The sequence below is a fragment of the Somniosus microcephalus genome, chromosome 12, assembly GCF_052327205.1.
Source record: "Somniosus microcephalus isolate GS21.2 chromosome 12, FLI_Smic_1.0, whole genome shotgun sequence".
NCBI classification, from domain to species: domain Eukaryota; kingdom Metazoa; phylum Chordata; class Chondrichthyes; order Squaliformes; family Somniosidae; genus Somniosus; species Somniosus microcephalus.
This window is the reverse complement of record NC_140998.1, coordinates 28,807,326-28,813,510: the sequence shown is the minus strand read 5'-3', so window position 1 is coordinate 28,813,510 and position 6,185 is coordinate 28,807,326.

Here is a 6,185-nt window from a genome sequence, read left to right as displayed (position 1 = left end):
CTTCCGGATTTTCACACTTAATCACGTACCTGGACTCACCTGAAGTTGCTGTGATTTGCGCATAAATAACAGTGAACACCTTTAGCCTCACCGTTATTTTTACAGTAAATTCTGGCCCATTATATCAAGGCCCTAACTGTTCAGGTGGTCCTTAAAGATCTCTATTCAAAGAAGAGCAGGGGAGTTACAAATTGGCTGCCAAGTTTGCCTACATTACAAAGAAAAGAAAGAAAGACTTACATTTATATAGCGCCTTTCATGACCACCGGACGTCTCAAAGCGCTTTACAGCCAATGAAGTACTTTTGGAGTGTAGTCACTGTTGTAATGTGGGAAATGCGACAGCCAATTTGCGCACAGCAAGCTCCCACAAACAGCAATGTGCTAATGACCAGATAATCTGCTTTTGTTATGTTGATTTGAGGGATAAATATTGCCCAGGACACCGGGGATAACTCCCCTACTCTCCTTCGAAATAGTGCCGTAGGATCTTTTACGTCCACCTGAGAGAGCAGACGGGGCCTCGGTTTAACATCTCATCTGAAAGGCAGCTCCGACAGCGCAGGGCTCCCTCAGCACTGCACTGGAGTGTCAGCCGAGATTTATGTGCTCAAGTTCCTGGAAGTGGGACTCTGAACCCACAACCTTCTGATTCGGAGGTGAGAGTGCTACCAACTGCGCCACAGCTGATACATTTGAAAAAAAGTACTTCGCCTGTGGAACACTTTGGAATGTCCTGGGGATGTCCCACCAACTAGTCAAGCCTGACATAGTTATGCTTACCGAATCATATCCATCATAAAAATGTCCCAGACTCCTCTATTACCATCCCTGTCCCACAGGCAGGACAGACCCACCAGAGGTGCTGGCACAGTGGTATACAGTTGGGAGGAAGTGGCCCTGGGAGTTCGCAACATTGACTCCGGACCCCATGAAGTCTCATAGCATCAGGTCAAAAATGACTAAGGAAACCTACTGATTACCACCTACCACCCTCCCTCGGCTGACTGAATACCAGAAGCAAGGATAAAGTGTGTACTCTGGGTGGGGGACTTGAATATCATTACAGTACCAAGATTGGCTCGGTAGCACCACTGCTGGCCGAGTCCTGAAGGACATAACTGCTAGACTGGGCTGCTGGCAGGTGGTGAGAGAACAAACACAAGGGAAAAACCTACTTGATCTCATCCTCATTAATGTAGCTGCTGCAGATGAATCTGTCCAGGATAGTACTGGTTTGAGTGACTTGGCATTGTCCTTGTGGAGACAAAGCCCCGTCTTCACACTGAGGACACCCCCCCATCGTGTTGTGTGGCACTACACCGTGCTCAGTGGGATAGATTCAGAACAGATCTAGCAGCTCAAAACTGGCCATCCATGAGGTGCTATGGACCATCAGCAGCAGCAGAATCTATAAGCTCATGGCCTGGCATATTCCTCACTCTACCAATACCATCAAGCCAAGCGACCAACCCTGGTACAATGCGAAAGGTAGAAGAGCATGAAAGAACAGCACCAGACATACCTGAAAATGATGTGCCAACCTGCTAAAAAGTGGAATCAGAAATGCATGCCATAGATAGAGCTAATCGATCCCACAACCAATGGATCAGATCAAAGCTCTGCAGGTCGGGACCCAGGAGCGAGGACGACGCCCAGGGACGAGGACGGGACCCAGGATCGAGGTCAAGGGCCAGGAGCGGGGACGGGACCCAGGAGCGAGGACGATGCCCAGGGGCAAGGAAGGGGCCCAGGAGCGAGGGCGAGGACGGGGCCCAGGAGAGAGGACGGGACCCAGGAGCGAGGACAAGGCCCAGGAGCGAGGATGAGCTCAGCAGTGAGTTCGAGGCTCAGGAGTGGTGCAGCGTGGACCAGCAGCGGGGTTGGGAGGACCACACTGCAGCCTATGAAACCCAGGCAGAGAGGACCTGCGGGAAGGAGGGAGGACAGTAGGAGTATGTTTGTGTGTGTGTGCTAGGCCGATGTAGCAGAGCCTGGTCTCCAATCGTCTTGGATCCCCTTGCCATTGGACCAAGACCTTGCTCTGTCAAGCCCGTGTGGTAGCTGGTGTGCAACAGCCACCCCACGTTAAAATAATTCACGCACAGGCATCTTCCACCCTTTAAAATGAAGTTCGGGACCTGGAATGTCAGGACCCTCATTGACAACCCCAGCAGTGACAGACCGGAATGTCGTACTGCTATTGTTGCCGGGGAGCTCAGACGTTTCGACATAGTCATTGCCACCCTAAGTGAGACCCTGCGGGCAGGGGAAGGCCAGCTCAAGGAACAAGGCGGTGGTTACACCTTCTTCTGGAAAGGCAAACCTGAAGAAGAATGCCGCCTCCATGGGGAAGGCTTCGCCATAAAAAATGAGCTAGTTGAACGTCTCAGGGACTCCCCTTGTGGAATAAACGAACGCCTCATGACTCTACGGCTCCCCCTAGCCCGGAACCAGTGCGCTACGGTCATCAGTGTACGCCCCAACACTGGAAGCAACAGACAAGACCAAAGAGGAATTCTATTCCAACCTCGAACAATCCCTGTCCCGAGTCCCAACAGGCGACAAGCTGAACCTCCTTGGCAACTTTAACGCCAGAGTTGGAAAGGACACAGACTTCTGGGGAGGTGTGATCGGCAGAGAGGGGTAGGGAAAGCCAACTCCAACGGTACCCTCCTCCTGACGAAATGCTTAGAACATGGCCTTGTTATAACCAACACCTTGTTCTGTCAGAGAGACAAGTACAAGGCTTCATGGCAACACGCTCGCTCCATGCACTGGCACCTGCTGGACTTCGTTATCGTCCGAGCGAGAGACTGCAAGGACGTCTGCATCCCTCGCGCCATGACAGGAGCTGACGACTGCTGGACAGACCACTGCCTAATCCGCTCTGTCATCTCCATCAACGTAGCCCCAAAACAGTGGCGGCAACAGAAGCAATGCCGCAGGAAAATCAACGCTGGAGCACTCAAAGACCCTGCTAAGAAAGCCCTATTCAGCTTGTGCCTCACAACCAACCTGACGACTCCCAGTGATGCAGAGACACAGAGTGCCCACAGCGCCTGGTCTGCACTCAAAGCCTCCATAATCAGAACCTGTGAAGAGACGCTCGGTCACTCGACCAGGTAACACCAAGACTGGTTCGACGAGAACGACCAGGAGATCCAGGAGCTAATAAGTCGCAAGCGCAAGGCATTTCTGATCTGGAAACAGCAACAGAACTCGAGAGCAAGTGTAAGGTGTGGTGTGTGTGGTCAGCTTTACCTCTGACTCCCTAAGCGGTTCGAATCGCTCCCACTCCTTTGGTTCTAGACTTTGGACTTATTTGGGGGTTGTAATGAAATTGCAACAGACACCTGAGTTGGTCAAAAGAATTGAGATTTTTATTTTGAGACAGGAAAATATACAATACAATAAATCTTATACTCTAAAAAGGGCGGGGAACACTTCGGAATATGCGAGGGAGAATTACAATAGACAAAAATGCCTTCCCCTCCCAACCCCACTATCCTAACTAGGTTGAAATCCAGAGGACCAGGAAATGCTCACCAAACGACTTTCTTGACAGATTGTAGAGGTTTGCGATTTCGGGGTTCTCTTTAGTTGTGGCGGTTGGGGCCTGCCGTACCCCGGACGTGGTGGAAGACTGCACCTGTGTTGGGTCTTCAGCCTTGGCTTGTCCGCTGATGCGGTTAGCTGCGTAGTTGGATCTATCGGATAAGTACTCAAATTTCTTTGGTTAGGTAGTTTTTAGGGTCTTTTGTGTCAAATCTTACCCAGCGGTAAGTCAGACTAACCTGTAGAGTGGAAGCAAGTTTGTGATTTTCGAATTCTCGGTGGTTGGTTTCTCGTTGGTCGTGGTGGCCCAATATTACCTGTTGGTGGTAATATTGGTAGTTGTTGGTTTCTTGAGGCCTTTGGTTGCCGCGATTTCCTTTTCCTTCTGTTTCGTTCTTCTTTCTTCAAGTCTCCGATTCTCCGACTAAGTACGGTGATGACGATATCTTTTTCTGAACTGTACTTTCTCTCCTGTACTGAACTTGGGCCTTATTTCTGCGTAACGACTCACTGATGCTGTTTCACTGAACAAGCAGGCCGCAATTATACTGTTTTGAGGCCTGGCTTATCTGACCGCCAAATCTCTGGTTCTTTTGTTAAATTTTGGCGGGCTCGTTATTTTTTATATGTTTTAAATCCTCAACGAGCTTCGGGGATGGTCCATCTATTTTTAATTGTCTTTTAACTGGTTTCGGGATTGCCTTGAAATCAGTTTAAAATGTGTAAAGCGTTTTGGAAATCTTTCTGATTGGTTTTAAACTGCTGTTTGATTGTCTTTTCCTGCTGGGGCCAGGTTCTCTTTTGTTGACTGTTGGCATGTATTGTTTTATTCATGTTCTTGGTGGCTCTGTGAGTTTCAGCGGGAACAGTTTTTATTGTCTTTATGTAGAAAAGTTGGGGTGGTCCAGAACATTCCCAGACAACCCAATACTCAAACTGTCTGTGTTTTGGGGGCCCATCCCACCTCCTCTTTTGTCACAGTTTTCCACAGCCCTGAACATGCCTTTTAAACCAGCCAAATCTTCCTGGGGTTTTGTTTTTAAATCCCCTTTGGCCCAATATTAATTCAAACAGTCCAATATCTCTTCTTTCTTACTTTGGGGGAATTTGTATAATTTTGCGAGCCTTACAGCAAGAAAGCAGCTTTACAGACGCCTGAAGGCCGAGGTCCAACAAAAAACTCGTGACCTAAAGAACAGATGGTGGGTGAAGAAAGCGTCAGAGATCCAGCAGCTAGCCGACAACCACGACGTGCGTGGATTCTTTAGCGCAGTCAAGACCACCTACGGCCCAAGCACCCAAGGTTCTACTCCACTGTGGGCCAAGAATGGAGAGGTGCTCATCAAGGACAGAGAAGCAGTCAGTTCCCGCTGGAAGGAGCACTTCGAAGATCTCCTTAACCGAGACTCTATCTTCGATGCGAGTGTCCTCAACTCCATCCCGCAGCATGCTACCCGCCACCACCTCAGCACAACCCCAGCCTAGCATGAGGTTGAAAAAGCCATCCGACAACTGAAGAACAACAAGGCCTCAGGAGCAGATGGAATCCCCGCCGAGGCGTTAAAATATGGCGGAGAAGCACTATTAGCACGAATACATGAACTCATTTCTCTTATTTGGAAGGAGGAGGACATGCCAGGGGATCTCAGAGACGCCGGAATCGTGACCATCTTCAAGAAAGGTGACAAGTCCGATTGCGGTAATTACAGAGGAGTCTCCCTGCTGTCTGCCACAGGGAAAGTCATCGCAAGAATCCTCCTCAATCGCCTTCTCCCAGTGGGTGAAGAGCTCCTCCCAGAGTTGCAATGCGGATTCCGCCCACTAAGAGGCACAATGGACATGATCTTCACCGCGCGTCAACTACAAGAGAAATGCAGTGAACAGCACCAACCACTGTACATGGCCTTCTTTGACCTTACAAAGGCCTTCGACACCATCAACCGTGAGGGATTATGGAGTGTCCTCCTCAAATTCGGCTGCCTCAAAAGTTTGTCACCATCCTCCGTCTGCTTCACAACGACATGCAAGCCGTGATCCTGACCAACGGATCCACCACAGACCCAATTCATGTACAGACTGGGGTCAAGCAAGGCTGTGTCATCACACCAATGCTCTTCTCGACCTTCCTTGCTGCAATGCTCCATCTCACCCTCAGTAAGCTCCCCACTGGAGTGGAACTAATCTACAGAACAAACGGGAAACTGTTCAACCTCCATCGCCTCCAGTCTAGATCCAAGGTCGTCATATCCTCTGTCATCGAATTACAGTATGCAGACGATGCTTGCGTCTGTGCACACTCTGAGGTCGAACTCCAAACCATCGTCAACATCGAAGCATACGAGAGCATGGGCCTTACACTAAACATCTGTAAGACAAAGGTCCTCTACCAACCTGCCCCCACCACACAGTACTGCTCCCCGATTATCAAAATCCATGACGAGGCCTTGGACAACGTGGACCACTTTCCATACCTCGGGCGCCTACTGTCAACAAGAGCAGATGTCGATGACGAAGTCCAATACCGCCTTCATTTTGCCAGTGCAGCCTTCGGTCACCTGAGGAAGAGAGTGTTTGAAGACCAGGACCTCAAACCCAGCACCAAGCTTATGGTCTACAGAGCAGCAGTGA